Below are 18,631 nucleotides of genomic sequence, written 5' to 3' on the forward strand. Positions count from 1 at the left end.
ACTTGGAGCACTGCAGACAATACAAACAGTTCCCTGGTTTCTCTCTGCAGCTAGAGGAAGGTAACTGTCAGAGGTGGCCAGCATTATGCTCCAGAGATAGTGCTCATCATCCGGGGGCCTGAATTGGTTGCTGTTTGGCTTTTACTTGGCATTGGGTAATATCTTTGTGGGGGCGGCTGGGTAGGTGGTTCTTGAAGGGCCGGATCTCTCTGCTTGCACTTGTTCTCAGGATGCTTGCGATGCGGGCAGGGCAGCTAGCAGAACCCTCTCTGCTCCCACGCAGCCCTGCCCTGCATCAAGCCTTTGTCCCACCACCCCCAGCCGCCTTGCTCCCAATGTCTCTTTTGCTTTCAGGGGGTCCTTCTGAGCTCTGGCACTGCCCGGCCCCTGTCTGGTGGCTCTCTTGCTCTCCCAGTGCCCTGGGTCTGCCTTTTGGATGCTTCTCTGTGATGCTGGACAACACCAACGTCCTGGTTGAGGCATGTCCTTCCCCCTCCCTTTCCCTCAATTCATGTGCATCCCAGTGCCCAGTCTTTGGGCCAGACGCCATTCAAAGTGAGGTGAGGCCCCCCACCTTCTGCTCTCATTGGCATCATGATTAAAAACTGGGACTTCGCTGGGGATTCCTGGGTGTCCATGGTGTGACACAATATAGAAAGGAAGAGTGTCTGAGTCTGAGATGTGTGTTCCATACCCAGATATTTTTCTTTACTGCCCCCTTGACTATGTAATTTAGACCATGTTTCGTTAACCTAAGTCTTAATATTCTAAGGGAATTAAAACATTTTCCTCACAAGGCTATGATGACTATTAAATGAAGTAATAGAATGAACCCAGCAAAATACATGGCATGCGGCTGGTGAATTTTTTTTCAGTTGAAAAATTTCTGGAATATTCCCTTCCCTTCCTTCCATCCCTACCTCCCCCTTCTTTCCTTTATGCCTGCCCTCCCTTAAGTGAGGCCAGATTTCTGGCTGGATGCCCAAGAGCAAGTTCAATGCCGTGGCCACGATGCTCAGCTCTGGCTCTGCCATGTAGCACCTCTGATCTTGGGCCCCATGCTCAATGCCCCAGAGGTCCCCTTCATTGGCTGTGGAGTGGGGCTACGGGCCTCTGAGTAGTCAAAGACACTGAGTGGCTGTAAGGCTCAAAGAAGATGGCATGCACCAGTGTCCTCTACACATTTCAAGATGTTTACAAAATTTAGAGTCATTTTCTTGAACAAACCTGTTGCTGTTTTTGTACCTGTGTAACAGAGAAAGACTCCAAAATGCCTAAAGTTCCCTTAAACTTATCTCAACTTTTGCGAACTGAAAGATGCAGTCACTGGCCCCCTAAAGCCCTCAGCGGGTAAACCAAATCCTTCTTCACAGGCAGTTATTTGTCGTGTGGCCGCCCAATAGATTGCAGCAACACTTCCACTCTTGTTCCCTGGGGTCCCACGACCAAGATGGCTGGTTATCACCTCGTCAAAACCTTAGTCCAGACACTGGCTAGAGGCTGCTTCTTCTTCATTCTGACTTGGGACTGTGTATTGTTCTGTCCTCGCAGTAAGAAAAACACATGAGTCGGAACATGCCCAAGGCAAGAGAGCAAAGTGTCTGGAGTTTATGGCATGAGTACTTGCACAGTAGTTAAGAGTTTAGGAGTGACCTAAACAAAAGCTGAATTCACAAATGACCAATACCTGGAGCCAGAGGTATTCAAGTAAGTGATGTATGTGAAGTCAAATGAAGGCGTAAGAAATAAATAGGACTTCGGGATGGTTTTCTTGTGACAGAGAATACTAACAGGTAACATGGGGGATGTCAGACACTCTCAAGTCTCTGATTTTGCCTGAAATATCTATTTCAAAGCCCTTGGGAAGAAGGGTGCATCTTCAGTCAGGGACTTGGCTACCACCTATTCTCCAACCCGTGACTTCTGGGGCAGGAGAGATGCACAGAGCCTTCTATTATAAAGCCAGGAACTCCTTCTTCATAGTAAAGTTGGAGAACGTGCATGTGATGCAGGGGTCAGCTGTGAGCTGCCTTATAGCCAGCTTTTAGAAAACATAGATACTGCCGGGTGTGGTGGTGCATGCCTGTAATCCCAGCAGCTTTGGAGGCTGAGGCAGGAGGATCACAAGTTCAAAGTCAGCCTCAGCAACTTAGGGAGGCCCTAAGCAACTCAGTGAGACTCTATCTCTAAATATAATATTTTTAAAAGGGCTATGGATGTGGCTCAGTGGTTAAGCACTCCTGGGTTCAATACCTGGTATTTAAAAAAAAAAAAAGAAGATAGAGGTACTTGGTATGGAGCCATGGGAAGACAGATTTGATGTTGATTTGCCTTGGCAGATAGACAAGTAAGACATAAAATCAAAGAATGTTAAGCTAGAAGAGACCTTGGCAATCACCCACCAATCCCCTATGTACAGGTGAGAAAATGGCCCCTGAGACCTCAGCAAGGGTTAATTTGGGATTTTGAAAGTATTTCTTTTCCTTTTCAAACAAAAATACAAATGTGAGACCCAGGCAAGCGACTGGCCTGAGGTTCTGCTGCAGTGTGGAAGAAGCACTTGTCTGGTCCCCAAATCCGTCTCCTTCCATCCCTTTACTTGTCCCAGCGGGATTCCATCGGAGGGACAGAACTGAGTCTGGAAAAGGATCTTTTACGATAGCAGCGTAATCATGCTGCCAACGGCTCTTCACCATTCAAAACTTTAAATAATCAACACTTCACAATTTCCAGGATAATTTCAGGAACAGTATCTTTTGAATAAAACATAGACTTGTTCTATGGGGGACGTTAAACATGAAACGTCAGTGGTAAGCCAATCTCCAAACACACCTGGTTCTGGGGGGTTAAAGCCACCTGCCGAAGGGCCATGTGAAGGTGGCACTCGTGTCTGATCTTCGTCAGCCACGTCCCACGTAGCCCAGCCACTGGAGGCAGGGGAACAGCGCTAATGGGGTGGTGAGAGCGGTTGGAACGCCGTCCCCCGCACAGGCTCCTGTCTAGAGCTTTTGTTCCCAGGGTCTCTTCAATAAATATGACTCAGTCTGCTGCTGTTCGGGCTGCACTTCCTCCGGGCTGGGAGCTGACAGCAGCAGCTCTGTGGGGCCAGTCTGGGTGACTCAGGGCCCACTGGCGGGGCTGCTCTCCTCTCCCCTCTGACCCGCTTCCTCTGCCACTGCAGCATGGCTGGCCCTCGGTGTGTCTCCCCAGCCCCATTATAGACAGGCTTGGGAAGCTGCCAGCTAGCTCCTTCCCACCCACCTCCTCACATATAGGATTCCTAGTCTCTTGTGTATGCATGATGCATGGAGGGCCAAGTACGGGTCAAAACGTCTTCTTGTGAAAAACAAAAACAAAAGGCAGGAAAGGCCTCCCAGCTGTTGGTCCTGTTCTAGATACCTGTCGGAGCAAGAGTGGGGGAGTGGGGGAGTGGGGGGGTGGGGGGGTGGCGGGAAGGGGCGGAGAAAGGGTCATCTGGGCCAGTTCACACTTGTGAACCTGCCTTCGCCCCAAGAATCAGCCAGGATAGGAGCTTTTGTCTTTTGTGTATTTGGGTGTTTTCTAAACTCAAGGGGGTGATTTCTAGAACAAGGGCCGTAACATATTCCACAACGAGAACAATAAAAAGCAAATGCATAAGAGGTACGCGGTGTCCCTCCCCTAAGCTAGCGAAGACCGTAGTCACCACAAGGACACACAAGCGGAGAGTGGCCTGTTCACAAGACCGCCTGCCTGGGTTAGAGAGGACTCAATTTTGAAAATATTTATTTAGCAAAATAAACATTTTTTTCCTAAATAAATCCCAAAAGATTCCACAAATATTTATTTAGTACCCACTAGGAGGGAAACCCAGACAGTCTGTAATACAGATTTTCCATGAGCTGTGCTTTGGCAGACTATTGATGGTGGAAGCTGTGTTTTGTCAGATACCCATGACAGGGACGGTAGGACAGCTAGGGGCCACCATGGTGAGCCTGGGAGTCCCCTTAGCTCTGGGGACTGGCATGCCCTGTCCAAGAAAGTGCTACTGCGTGCCAGGACATCCTAAACGCAGTGCCTGTTGCCTGGCCTCTGCTGTACGATTCCCTTCCTCTCCTTTCCTGTGGTATAGGGGGGGCCCCCGAGTGGCTTGACCGTACCTGCACGTGTTGTCCTGTGGGTCTGAGTACCCTGAGTCACTCACTCAGGTGTGTTCTCCCTCTTTCACGTAGACACCTGTCGTAGTTGGATCCTCAGGACGTATCTCTCTATCCACCCCTCCTGGCAGACCCAGGCCACATGGGGCGCTGTCATGGCTGAGCAGTTCTAAGTGATTCCGCTTAAGAGGCACGATTTCCCACGGCTCAGCTGTGGGAAGGGGAACAGCCTGGGGCGCCAGCTCATTTTGCCCCTTCCATCCCTTGGACCTGGCTGCGCGTGGCTTTGCACAGCACTGTAGGAGCCGGAGATTCGGCCCAAGCGGCAAGGGGCCTACTGTGGGAGAGGAAGCCACCACGAGGCATCACCGCCGGTGGACTGTCACGGCACTCTTGGTTGCCGGTGTCAGAAACCCCAAAGGGGGAGATCTGCTGGCTTGGGTATGCAAATTAAGTGAAGATCCAGAATCAGCTGAACCCAAAGAGGACTGGAACCTGGGACTTAGACGTGGCCAAGAACCTCTGAGTCTGTCCCTCCGCCTCTCAGTCTCCGTTTTACGTTCCTCTGTGACTCGCTGCACACTGGCTTTATTCTTTCAGAACAGCATCTGCCATAAGCAGGACCATGGCTGCTCACTGTGTCCGAGCCTCAACCATCCCTCACACAAAGAAGCGTCTTTCCTGAAGCCACATTTTAAAAATGCCAGGGAAGAACTCTGGTGGTGGGGGCTAAGACCATATGTCCATTTCAGGAGCAATCCTCACGGCCAGGAGGGAGAGGTGCTCTGTTTGCTTTAGCTCAATTTGTGTGTCCCACCCTGTGTCCAGACCACAATGAGGAGGTGGAAGAGATGACCTGCCCTGATGGACAGCCTCCACCAGAGGTATGAGGTGGGCGCTAGAGGAGGAATAGTTCCCACCAAGGAAGTGAGTGAAATTCTCTGAAGCAAGGGGAGGTGTTGAAGGCAAGGGAAGCAGTTGAGGTCCCCTGCAATAAATTTGCAAGCTTTGGTGGCTTGTGTAGCAGATAATGATTCACAGATGCAGGTATGGACCACTGCTGGGAGGACTCTCAAACTTGGAAAATGGAGACAAGTGGTGACATCGAAAGTGTTTGGAAATTGGGCTGGGGTGGTGGCTCAGTGATAGAGCACTCGCCTGGCATGTGCAAGGCCCTGGGTCCCATCCTCAGCACCACATAAAAATAAATAAATAAAATAAAGGCATCGTGTCCAACTACAACTACAAAATAAATATTTAAAAAAGGAGAAAGTGCTTGGAAATTGGCCACATTTTGTCAGTGCTGAGGTCAAGTAAACCTTTGCAGGAAGATGGGTAACAAGGTCGTGCAGTGGCCCTCAATGAATCAGCTCTGGGCTGCTGTGCTGGCCGACGTACCGCTGCAGGGTTTGACAGCAGTGACTCGAGGAAAGAGGTGACCGAGCTCGCCCTCCTGCTCATGTTGGCCTGTTTGTGGAATGTCACAGCCAGGTCACACGTTTGCTCATTTTTCTGCCTTTGCTGAACTGACTCAGTGTCAGTGTCTGTGAAGTCCCACGGAATCACCCCTGGTTCTCAAGGATGACTTTTGTATTCTATGGCTTATGTCTGAAATTGAAAAACCACCTTGGCCTGTCCCTTCAGTCTTCCAGTAGGAATGCCACCCTGATGACCTTACTCTTAGGATTTCTGACCTCAAGAACTGTAAAATAAATTGGTGTTTTTTGAGCCACCAAATCTGCGGTTAATTCACTACACCCACTGCAGGAGACTAATTAATCTGCCTTTCTGGAAAGCAACTGGTCATTGTGGATCAAGAAATAGAAAAGAGTTTATGACTTTTGACTCAGTCATTCTACTTTTACACTAAGAGATTCATTATATTATTATCTTTAATAGCAAAGCCTTGGAGTCACCTGAGAATCCAGTGGTTGTCCTCATCTCTATTGCAGTGACAGCGTGGCTCAAGTTAGATGACGTGACCTGCTCACTCATGGCTACCGCCCACTGATGATGTTGCCTCCAACAGTGTGTTGTGATCACAGGTGGGAAGGGGCGGCCTATATTACAAAATGACTATGATGGTAACTTTGCTGTCAATCTAGCAATTTCACAATGACCATGCCTGGCATCGGGCCAGAGTTGAGGGTAAGAATAATATGGTCTGGTCAGAGTGTTATACCCATATTCATTTCCTGGTTTTGATGTTATAGTCCAAAATGTCACTATTAGAGGAAGATGGATCATGAGTTCACAGGATTCTGTGTGCTATTGTGCAATTTCCTGTGTGTCTATAATTAACTCAAAATGAAAAGTAGAAAGAAATAGCTACAGGGTAAAAAATCCTGAGAAGCTGCATGAATCTGACCATGGAGATGGTTATTAATATAAAGACTTCTCAGAAAAGGTGATGTTCTTGTTGAAGAGCTGCAGTCAGTAGCAAATTTTTAAAAATGGAAGCAACTCTCATGACCTTCAGTGGGTGACTGGTATATCCATTCAGTGAAATACTACTCAGCAATATAAAAGGATGGAACCACAGAAACACACAAACACCTAGATAAATCTCAAGTGTGTTATGTGGAGTGGATAAAAGTCAATCTTGAAAGGTTATATGCTGTTTGATTCCATTTATTAGCATTCTTAAAAGGACGATTTTGCGGAGACAGAGAACACACAATAATTGTAGAGATGAGGGGCTGAATATGACTATAAGGGAGTCCTTTCATAGTGATGGAGCAGTTACGTGTCTTGATTGGGGTGGTAGTTACATGACTATGCACGTGAGATGAAATTGCACAGAACTACATGCACACACATACATGCACACAAACAACTCCATGTGAAAAGTGGTGAAAATGGAATAAGGTCTGTGGTCTGGTCAGAGTGTTATACCCATGTTCATTTCCTGGTTTTGATGTTATAGTCCAAAATGTCACTATTAGGGGAAGATGGATCATGAGTACACAGGACTCTGTGTGCTATTTGTGCAATTTCCTGTGCGTCTATAATTATTTCAAAATGAAAAATCGAAAGAAATAGGGTAAAAATCCTGACATTTCTGTCCCCTGGGCTTTTCTTACCACCCAGATAGTTCCAAGGCCATCTGAATTGGGGTTTACCTCATCTTTTCCCATCACGGCCAGACATCTGCTCATGGACATGTGGAGAGGGAGGTGAAACCAGCCTCCCACCACAGAGGGGAAGGGAAAGCTCATTTTCTCCCAGATCCTCAGTGCTTCGGGCCACCTCTTGCCTGCCTGCTCCCTCGCCAACGTCCGGGCACCATTTCCCAACCACCAGCCTAAAGTTGGCTGTGTTTGTGAGACACCGATGATGCTGCGCCCTGTGTCAGGAGCCAGGCTGTCTCTCTCTTTGCTGTCTCAGTGCCAGGCATCACTTTGTGGGTTGTATGAGCGGGCCAGGTAAAAATGGCAGCTGGTCTCATGGAGATTACATCAGGTGGTCTGGATGCAGACTTCCTGGCTCACCTCTCTTGTAATCTCTGAAAATTTCTTATTATCTTTGAAGCTTAGTGTTTTGTTTGTTTGTTTGTTGAGGGAGGGGTTACTCATAGCAATTGGATTAACTAAAACCAACCTCCTTGGATTCCTGTGCAGCCACACGAAAGATTTCACCTAGTACTTAGCACCATGTCTTAAATAGGAGCTGCTGTGTGTTCTCTCTAGGTTTGCCCGTCCTCTCTGGACTCCACTCCCGTATGCACTGCCCAGAATTGTCTGAATTCCAGCAGGTTATGCACAGGGATAAGGACACAGTTCAGTATAGAAGGTTCCTTTGACTTGAACACGGCACAGTTCTGCCAAGCTCAGGCCAAATGAAGTTGTGAAGGAGAAAAGGAGGAATTCTTTTTGTCTTTCTGTTGATATTTGTGTCATATTGTTTTTAATTCTCTGTGCTTTGGTGCATATAAGTTTATGATTGTAACTTCTTGGTAAATTTTTCCTTTTTAACATCTTGATTTCTCATAACTGTGCTAAATGGTTATTTTATATATCAACTTCCTTTCATTTAGTAATGAACTGATTTATATTTTTCTACCTCTTTCTTTCAACTATTTTGTTTTAAGATTTTAGATTTAGTTCTTGGAAGATTCATATTTAATTCACAATTAATCCAGATTTTTTAAAAAAAATACTAAATCTAAAGATCTTTATATTTTAATGGGAAATTTAAGCCATTTATTTTTAAAATTTATTTATTTTAAAATAGTTTTAATTTTATTTATTTATTTTTAAAATTCTGATACATTTGAATGTCTCTCCTTTATAATACACTTGTCACCAATGTGGCAGTATTAAGAGATGGTGCCTTTAAGAGGCATTGGGTTACGAGGGCTATTCCCTGGTTAAGGCCTTTTCAAAAGAGGCTTCAAGTAGCTGCTCCCGTGCAGCTTGCCAACTTTCCCTCTGCCTTCTTCCGCATGAAGTGTGGGCCCTTGACTTTGGACTTCCCAGCCTCCAGAACCGAGAGAACAAATCTGTTTTTTATAAATTTCCCAGTCTCGGGTGTTTTGTTATAGCAGCACAACATAGACTAAGACAACTTCTCATATATTTAGTACATTCCTACTGTATTATTTCACATTTTTCAATTAGCTGTGTTTTATATTAGACCTTCCCATGCTCTTGCTTTTATTGGATTGATTGTTATTATTTCCTCCTCTTATTGGTTCTACTCTCTTGGTGGTTTTATGATTTTGAACATGGACTTGAATTGAAAGTCTAAACATGGGTTAGTTGCATTCTCCTCCTCCTCAAGGTGGAATGGCTTGGTGAGACCTTGACTCTAGCCTTTCTGCCCCCTTCTTCTAAGTTATTGTCAACTAGCGTTTGAGTGTGGCCTTCCTTTTAACATTCTCACTCCAGGTTAGCAGGTGTTCTACCACCCAGCTGCCCTCCAGATCCTCTACTGGTTTTTAGTCCTCAAGGGCTCTGCTCAATGCAGTTCTTGATTTCGACTCTGGCTTGTGTCCCCTGCCCCTTCCTCAAGGTTGGCGGAGGATGCCTGTGGATCGTAATTGTGAACGGGGAAGGGAGTGAACTTTTCACATATTTTTGATTGTGGAAATGTCCTGCAGAGTGTTCCTTGTTCCTCTGCCTGAATCGTTTGTCGCCATTTCTGGATTTGTTTCTGTTTTAATTACTTGGGTTGGAATTCCCGCTGCACTGAGCAGAATAGCACAGACTTTGGTTCTTAATTTTTTTTTTCTTTCTTTTTTTAACGGGGCCTGGCCAGAGGTCAGGCTTCCCCGCGTGTGGGGAACTGGCAATCAGTGTGTCTAGAGCCCGACTTTGCAGGGCAGCTGTTTCTTCTCTGTGTTCTGTCCCTGCCTCCCAGGGATCTGAAGTCTGATGTCACCATTCTGCGTGAACATGAGTCCCCAGCCCCAGTTCCTGGGGATGATCCTCTGATACCCCTGGGACCTCCCCAGCTTTATCGCCCACCCACTGCTCTGAATTTGAGTGTCATTTCTGATACCTGGAGATTTCCTCGGTGCCACTTGGTTGTGACTGAGGCTTTTTTGTTATGCCCGCCCCGAGCATCCATGCATTTGGAGGAGAGAGGCCCAGTCTGCATAAGGTCCATCTGTCGGAGCCACTGTAACCCACACATGCCCACATGCCATGGGTGGAAGTTCACTTCATTAATTCAGGCAGCAAATGTCACTGAGGGAACTATATCCTAGGGCTACCGTGATGAGGCAAGAGACAGAGTCCTCCCCACCCTCCCAGAACCCCTCATCCCGAGGGGCACACAGAGTTGACTCCAACAGCCTAAATAAATGTGACTCTGCAGCTCTGGAAATGCTTCCTGCTGTCAGGGAGGCCTGGTCTGGCCAGAGGTCAGGAAAGAGGCAGGGAGAGGTCACAGAGGCCAGGTCGGCTAAGGAGGGCCAAGCTACAGGGCCCTTCCTCCTCCCAGCCCTCCCACCTTTACCTGGGAGCTAACCTGCTCCTGATCAGGTAGAAGATTAAGTCCTGAGGGGCAGGGGCAGTGAGGGGGCAGGCCTTGCCCAACACGAAGCCCAAACGCTGTGAAGCAATGACACGGCTCACGCTGGGTTAAGAAGCAGAAGGATGAGCAAACCCTGCGGGCGCTGCACCTGCCAAACCTTGACAAACCGACTGGGGTGTGGGGATTAAGACTCCATTTCCCTTGCCCTCTGGGTCTAGATTTCGGGATTTCTTCTTCCAGATGATATCAGGGAGAAGGAATCTTAGTTATTCTCTAAATACAATGTGTTGGTCTTTGAATTGTCTGGGAGGTGACCGAAGGAGAGGGCAGGCAGGGTTTGAGATTTTAGAGGCAGGAGAGTCCTGGACTGGGAGGGGCAGAGCTCCTCTGGAAGGACCCTCTATCTCAGCACCCTGCATTTCCAGGGCTCCCAGGGTGGCCTCCTCCCTGGGCCTGGCACCTGAATTGATTGGCCTGGAGCCTGACAGCCCCCTGCTGCCTCACCCTCCCATTGTGTCAAGAGAATGCAATCTGTGTGCTCTGGTCTGCATTGACTGGAGGGGAAGCCTGGATCTCACTTGGAACTTCCTTTTATGCATACAAATTGCTGACCAATCCCCAGCAGCCTGTCCTAATCCAGGTCTGGCCCTGAGCCTCTGATCACTTTGCTGACCCAGTTTGTCATCCTGGAGGCAGGGCCTTGAGTTGAAGTCAGAGCCTCTGGCAAGGCCAGGATCCTGCCCACGTGTGTCTCCCTCTCCCCTCCCTCTCCAGCCCTTCCCTGAGGCAACCTTCTCCCACTCCGCTTCCGGGGTGTGATTCACGGGCAGCTCCCTATAAGCATGGCAGGTATGTGTCATTTCCTTATGCTAGAGAGACAGAGGATGACAGACAGATGGCACTGTCCACCATTCCCGCTACTTCCCTGGCCTGAGCAGGGCTGGACAGTCGCATGCTCCTAGGGATCTGTCCTGTCCTCGGCACCTGTTCCCACCCGCCCCTTCTTCCCTGACACCTGGAGTCTTTGGCAAACCAAGACCCCGCCCCACTCACTCCCAGCACTGTCTGTTTCCCTACCAGTGCTCCCCTGCAACCCTTTGCCCTTGCCCAAAGCCCTTTGCAGCGGCCTGCCCCATGCTGAAGGACAAAAAGGACCAGTTCTCCAAGTCCCCTACTGGCCGTCTCTCAAAGGAACTCAACAGACCAGAGTGAAAGTGTCAGATGTGGGCAGAGAGCCAGCCCCACACGAGGCCTTGGAAGTGAGGTCCAGTAAGCTCTGTAGTGTCACAGATCAGGAGCATTGTCCCAATTCTTGGTGGCAAAGGACACCTGAGATGCCCACATGGCCAGAGTGGGCTGGGAATTCTTGTATTTCTCCTGCAATAGCGTCAACTCCTGCCCTGCTCACGGTGGGGAGTGGGAGAAGGCTCAGTGCCTGTTGCTGGCTGAAGGCCCTGAGTCTGTGGGGTGTAGGATGAGGGCCAGCTCCTTCTGTCAGGTCGTGGCACTTCTGTGCTCTTGGGCCCAGTTCTGAAGGATCCTCTTGAACCCGCTAGAAAGGCTTTGGGGCAGTAAAGGTGAAGGACCTGAAGAGGACATCTTGTGAGAACTCTTTGAAGGATTTGAGGCATCTTAGAATGAAAAAAACTGGGAAAGCAGATGAGCGGTTTTCTCATAGCTTAGGTGGCCACGTTGGTCCCCAAGGCAGACCCAGAAAGTTACAGAGAAGTAGGTTTGTTTTTTTTTTTTAACATATTTATTTTTTAGCTTTTTAAGTGGACACAATATCTTTATTTTACATTTATGTGGTGTGGAGGATCGAACTCAGTGCCTCAACCATGCTAGGCAAACCCCCTTACCACTGAGCCACAACCCCAGCCCCCTACGTTGGGCTTTCTAAGGAAAGCTTCCTAAACCTTAGATCTTGGAGCCCGTGGAAGAGGCTGCAGAAATGCTGAGACAGTGAGTCCCCCTTTGTTACTAAAAGAATTCAAGCAGAAAGTGGCCAAGAGGGAATGCCTATCTGTGCTGGGCTCAAGTGTGGCCAGGTGACCTCTGACAGCCCTCTCCTCTCTGAGCCTCTGTGACTGACTGGGATCTAGCAGAGCCCTGTAGCCAATCCCTGCCTTTCCCATCCCAGACTTCCTCTTCGGAGCGAGGCAGAGGCCCAAGGTGTCACCCAGGCCTGTATCTGGGGTGGGTTATGTGATGACTCTTGGATGAAGCCCCAGGAATGTCTGCCCTGTGCTGAGCTGGTACCGTCATTTAGCATCTCTGGGACATGGATGTGTGAATTCTAACCGGTCGTTTCACCACCCCCGGTCCTGTGGGTCACGATGACTGACTTTCCCTTGCGCTGCAGAGGAGGAAGTGAGGAAATAGCCAGGCCGCTGCAGAGCTAAGATTAGAGCCTGGTGGTTGCTGCTCCCAACGTGCTCCTGCATGCAGAGCAGCCAGGTGCTTGAAGCTGCCAAGGGTCCTGGGGCCTGGCGCTCTCCATACGGCCCACATGCATCCAGCTGGCTTTAAATCCTCACGACTCCGAAACAGCTGCATTATTATTGCCTTGTTACAGGGAAAGAAGCCCAGCCTGGAACCTTTGGCTGAGGGCTTGTGACATGGCTGGCCAGGGGTGGAGCCGTGGCCTGCCCCCAGGATGCTCTGTCTATGCTGCCAGCTGCCAAGAGGAGCTGGAAGTGAGCATCCAAGGAGGGTCCCGTGCACCTGCAGAGCACAGCTCGGGGTCTTGGGCAAGGCCCATTCAGCTCCTCACTCACCAGTGAATGATAGACTCCTCCGGATGTTCCAGGTCCCATGCCAAGTATGACTTAGAAGTTTGTCCCATGCTCTTCCAATTTATGAGAAACCGGTAGCCCCAGAGTGAACGTATCTGCAAGTTGTACTATAAAGGGTGCAAGAGCTTATCCTACTGTAGGTATGAAGAAAGGCTTCAGGGCGGAGGTGGCACAGTTAGGTGGACTTGCAGAAAGGAGCCCTGGACAGGCGAGAGATGGGGTGAGGGGAGCAAGCTGCTGCATTCAGGGCTAGAGGGACCAAAGAGAGTTTTGCCATGAATTCTTGAGCTAACTACTGACTTCCCCACTTTCTCTGCCCTTCCATGGGTGGCCCCAGCCCCAAACAGAACTTTCCAGACCAACTTCTCACCTGACTTGACGACTGGCCTAAACTTGGTCCCTCATTGGCTGATGCTTCTCCCCCAGTCAGCTATGGATTCCTGTAGATTCCACCTTGGGAATCTCCCTTCACCTGTCTTCCTCTTTAGTGTTGTCCCCATTCTTGGTGAAACTCTATTCTTGCTAAAATCAATGCATGGGCCACCAGGATGCTGCCCCAAGGGTCTTTTCCTGCAAGTCCATTCCTTACTGTGGGTGGAGTCACCATAACCTTTGTAAACCCTGGCACTTTTGACAAAATTGTTAGCAAGCCCAGAGTTTCCTGCCGCTTCGTCCCCATTCACTCCGAGTTTTGCTAACAGCTTTGCCACCCTGCTTCTCTTCTTTACGAGACCGTCCGCCCTAAGGGCTGGGCTCCAGCAGTGCCACTCTCCATGAGGTAAGAGTAACTGCTTGTACTTGCACATCCTCCTGTGTAATCTGTATCTCTCTTGTACTTTCCACACTGCCGAGTGTGGAAAAGTCTGCCTACCTCCATGTTGGTTTCTGGGTCATTCTTTCCTGGTCTTTGTATTCTCTCTTTTCCACCCACCAGGTAGATACTCAAGAGTGTCATCTCAATCTCTTCAGTTCAGCCCCAGTCCAGCCGAGGGAAGACAGGAGGAGACAGGAGACCATACATGTCACTTAACCTTGGCAGCTTTTTGGTCATTGTTGTTGTTAAAGAAACAATTAGCAAGAACAGGGACCTGCCCAAGACCTGCTTGCTTTCCTCCATGATCCAAGGTATATGCCATATGTCTCCTTCAGAGATGGTATTGTGTGCCAGTTAAGGACAGAAGAGCCAGATCTGCCATTTCATAGCTCTGTGATGTTGAGAGAGTCCCTTTGATCTGTCCATGCCTCACTTTCCCCATGTGCATCATGGCTGGAAAACAATAGTACCTATCTCTTTGCTTTGCTTTGAGAAACAAATGTATTAATAATATTTGCCATTGGCACATTTAAAAAAGTATAAAATAAATGTTTATTATCTTAAGGTTATTATTATCAATAGCCTGTGTCCACTCCTAGACACAACAGACCCACAGCTTAAAACTAGAAAGGCTTGAGATGACCCTGATGATGGGGACCACTTGGTTGGTAATCTGCCTTCCTCTCACCAACCTGAACCTCAGGATTGGAATATGGAGCGAGATGATGAGGGACTTAATGCTTACAGTCCTGGGAAAGGACACCAAATGACACACACATCATGCCTTGTTCCTTTTCTTTTCTTTTTTTTTCCCTTGGGGCTTGAACCAGGGGCACTTAACCACTGAGCCACATCCCCAGCCCTTTTTATTTTTTATTTTGAAACAGGGTCTCGCTAAGTTGCTTAGAACCTCACTAAGGCTTGTTGAGGCTGGCCTTGAATTTATAGTCTTCCTGCCTCAGCCTCCCGAGTCGCTGGGACTACAGGCGTGCACCACCATGCCTGGCCATCATGCCTTGTTTCTGTGCATTTCCCTTGACACTGAGACATTGGAACCTGGCCGGCCTGCCTTTTGTGACTTCTTTCCTCTGTCACATATACCCTGGTCCAATCAAGCTTCTTTGTCAAATAGGACATGACCTATCTGATACTCTACTTTTCTTTGTCAAACAGAACACGACCCACCTGATACTCTACTTCCTGTGATTGGCAGGAAGTCTGAAAACCCAAGAGGTGACTCATAGCTCTCTGGTCTTCGAGTGACACAGAGCTTGGAGTGACTCCATCCCATGCCCAACCTGAGAGTTAGTTCAGCTTCCCTGGCTTCAGCCTCCTCAGCACCCCTCACACCCCCCTCCTCCATCTCTACATCCCGGGGGCAGCGGCTCCTTCTGTGGGGCAGGGCTATGGATAGCTTCTCCACTTCCTTTTATGCTAACCTAGTTTGTCTCCTGTGTGGACAGCTCAGTCTCCCCAACAACGTCCAGCTTCCAGATTTGAGTGCTGGTGGTTCTTGTGGTGGTAGGCCAGCCTTCACCCAATCAAATCTGGGAAGTCTTTCCACCAGCCAGATCCTGCTCTGCCCCAAATCCTACAGGGTCAGAGGCCAGGATCAGAGCAGGCATCTGGGCCTGGCAATGGCGTCTAGTGCACTGAGTTCTCCCCTACCAGCTAACCTCCCTCTCCCAGGCAGATATTTCCTGAGCAGGGGTCCTGTGCAGGTCAGTCTTTGCAATATGCAAATTGCCTGGGACTGACCTATATGTCCCCTGAGAATACAGGAAGTCTCATGTGAAACAGAGAACACAGAGTAGAGGTTGGGAGAGGACCGGGCCTGAGGCTTCTGCTCCCAGTATGTCATGGGTGTTCACGTTTGTGTGTGACAAGAGCAGGCACTAATGGGCAGGGACAGGGGTGGGATATGTACAAAGGGAAGTAGTCAGGCAGCCTGAGAAACAGAACGGAGAGGAGAGAACAGGAGGGAGGGAGGCCATCCTCTGCTTGCTTGGCATTTGCAAGCTCAATTTGAGGAGGTAGAGAGTGCTGAGAACAGAAAGTTCCAGAAAGGTCTGGACTACTTCCATTTTTAGAGGCTCTCTGGGTTATAAAAGAAGAAAAAGAAATGCCAAAATAGGGCAGCAGACCGTACGATGTATTTTAAATGTCGACTTTTACCAATTAATAATTTCATGCCCACATGCACACACACGCGCACACAGACACACACGTACACAAATTGACTTGAACGGTTTCATTTAGAAATAATGTCCATGCTCATCTATCCCATGAGCCAGAACCAAGTGGCTTTCTGATTTGGGGAGTTGCCCGGCAGCCTCAGCCTGAGAGATTCTTTAACGGACATAGGGAGGCAGGTTTTTTAGACCATTAAAGGAAAAGTCCCAGGTGCTATGTCAGGATAGCTCCTGGACCCTCATGACCCGCTGGGGCCCAGGAGGGGTTGAACAATCTAGGTGTGGAAGTGTCTGGGCCTTCCCAGCTGGGTCCACCCAGTCAAGTATCCATTTCACCAGGGAGACAGGCTGTGGGCCCTCAAGAAGACACTCTCTCCCTCTAGGCACCCTAAGTCAGGCCCCTGCAAGTGCAGAATGTGTTACTGGGGAAGCTCCTGTCAGGGTCTCCGATTCCTCATCGGGAGCCAGGAGACAATGCAGCCCCTACAGAATAGGAATGCTGAGGACTCAGGCCTGGCTGGGCCTGCTCTGGGCCCAGGTTGGCAAACCCAGGCTGCCCTTGTTTCCACCTGCCACATAGCCTTGGGCCATTCTCTCCCTCAGCTGCAGGGTGACCGTATGACAGTTGGGGACTCATCAGAGCTGATGCTCACGTGGGGTGAGGAAGGGAAAGAGCTGTGTCCCCAAACACACTGCTCTCTCTACTTCCCTTCCACTGATGAGGATGCCATCCGTGGCCAAACTTAGGCTCCTTGGAGCCCTCTTCTTGACCAGGCCTCATCCTTGGCCTGCTAAACCCCGTTCACCCTGCTATCATTGCTGCCTAACCAAGGTCCTCTTAGTAACTGTCCATCCTGGTTCCCTCTCCCTGCCCTTGGCTCTAAGTTCCCAGCTGCTCCTCTGTGGTTGGAGTTCAATTCCCCCCAGCAAGTCTTGGCTTCTTAGTAATACTCTTGAAAAAGCTTCTCCTGTTGAACTCCATCTGTTGTGATTTCTTGTGCACTCAACACACATAAACTATTAACTCAGGTGCTTCACAAACCATCTTCTCTCCTGCTCTCAGAAAAGTTGCTTGGAAAGGAGGTTGAGGTCTGTGGAGACATCACCTGTCCCGCGTGGCCAAGGCGTCCCTGTGAGGGACAAGCTGGCCAGGCTCCCTGGGTCCTGGGAGTGACTTTGCTCCCTGGAGCTCTGGAAAGATAAACCAGGACTGTCTTGAGTGGAGAAAGTGGGGGAAGGCGGGTGGGAGTAGAAGGAGCTCTCAGGAGCATCTCGCCTCTCCTGGCCCTCCTGTGCTCCCATCCCTTGGAAAGGGCTGTTCCGAGCTTGGTTCCTACAGAAGCGTTCTCTGTCATTAGAGGCGTTTCTCAGCATATCTATTTTGGAGCTGCAGCTGGTTGCTTCTCAGAATAAACAGAACTGTGATATGGGGATAAAAGAAGAAAGGAACCTCATCTCCTCTTTGTGTTTTTGCTCGTCCCAAAGCTTCCCAACCTCCTCTTCCCTCTTTTTAAAGGTCTTGCCCCAATACCCCTTCCTCCACACTCCCTGCCCTATAGCTCTTCTTCTACCATCTTATAACCATAGGGGCCCTTCATAGGCATGTAGGGAACCCTGCTGTGGCCAGGCTGTGTCCTGGGCTCAGAGGCTGCAGGCGTCTCTGCCCGCAAAGACTCCATGTCAAGTGACACAAGGATTCATATACAGATTGAGTATCCCGTATCTGAAATGCTTGGATGCCAGAAGTATTTCAGATTTTGGAATGTTTACATATAAATAATGAGTGATCCTGAGGATGGAACCCAAGTCCACAGGTGAAATTTATTTATGTTCCACATAGACCTTATACTCATGGTTCGAAGGTAATCTGAGACAATGTTTGAGAGCATCTGCATTTTGACTGTGACCTGTCACAGGGGATTGGACGTGGAATTTTCCACTTGTGGTGTCGTGTCCATCCTCAAAAGGTTTTGGATTTTAGAGTATTTCAGATTTTGGGTTTTCAGACTGAGATGCTCAACTTGTACTAAGGACTTAAATGGAAGAATGTAAAAGCTGGCCCAGCCTCTTCCTGCTTCAGTGAGGCCACTGAGGTCCCCTCCTGGGACTGCTGTGCTCAGGTTCTCAGGGCTCCTGAGAGGTCAGATAGGGCCACAACACCTGACCACACAGGTTTTCCTTGGGCCTCCCTCTGTCTTTATCAGGACAGCTGTTTTGTATTAAAATCCTTGAAAAGGGAGCTGCAGGGGACAGAAAGATAAACCAGACTATTGTTTGTCTCAGACAAAGCTGGTTTGCCTTACCCAGGGTATTTATGGACTGAAATGGCTCCCAGGGAAATTAGGGATGCTTTCCTGAACCTGGAGTGAGAGGTTCTGGTCATGAACAAGCTAAGGAATAGACTTGTGTGTAGACACATCTGAAGCCAAGTCATTTGTCATCTTCTAACTCCTTCTACAGCAACTGGGTCTGGCAGCCTGTGGGGACATGTGAGCCTCTCACCTCTGTGTTGGTCCCAGGGTCCTTTGCCCCTGTGCTCAATGTGTTTTTTCTTTGGTGAGTTGTGCCCAACTCCACTCACTCCCTGTCCCTTCTCTGCTATCCTGCTCTGTGGCTTTCCCCACAGGCAGCTTGAGAGCACAGGAGGTGGTAGTCCTGGACCCTGGACATGGGGCCTCAGACCCTTGTCCCTCCCCCGGAGTGGTCAGCCTCCTC

The 18,631-nt window shown here is 49.1% G+C and overlaps 1 protein-coding gene across 3 annotated transcripts in view; it reads left to right on the plus strand.

Annotated features, from left to right (window-relative positions):
• Positions 1 to 18,631, plus strand: part of Ptk2b (protein tyrosine kinase 2 beta) — a 108,614-nt gene that overhangs the window by 20,060 nt on the left and 69,923 nt on the right. The window contains exon 2 of one of the 3 annotated variants that reach the window (XM_034635876.2): positions 6,036 to 6,181. The exons of the other annotated variants lie outside the window; for them this stretch is intronic. The gene's annotated coding sequence lies outside the window, so the exon portion shown is untranslated. The remainder of the gene's footprint in view (positions 1 to 6,035; positions 6,182 to 18,631) is intronic. 3 annotated transcript variants of the gene reach the window in all.

The sequence above is a fragment of the Marmota flaviventris genome, chromosome 3 (assembly GCF_047511675.1).
Source record: "Marmota flaviventris isolate mMarFla1 chromosome 3, mMarFla1.hap1, whole genome shotgun sequence".
Lineage (NCBI taxonomy): Eukaryota > Metazoa > Chordata > Mammalia > Rodentia > Sciuridae > Marmota > Marmota flaviventris.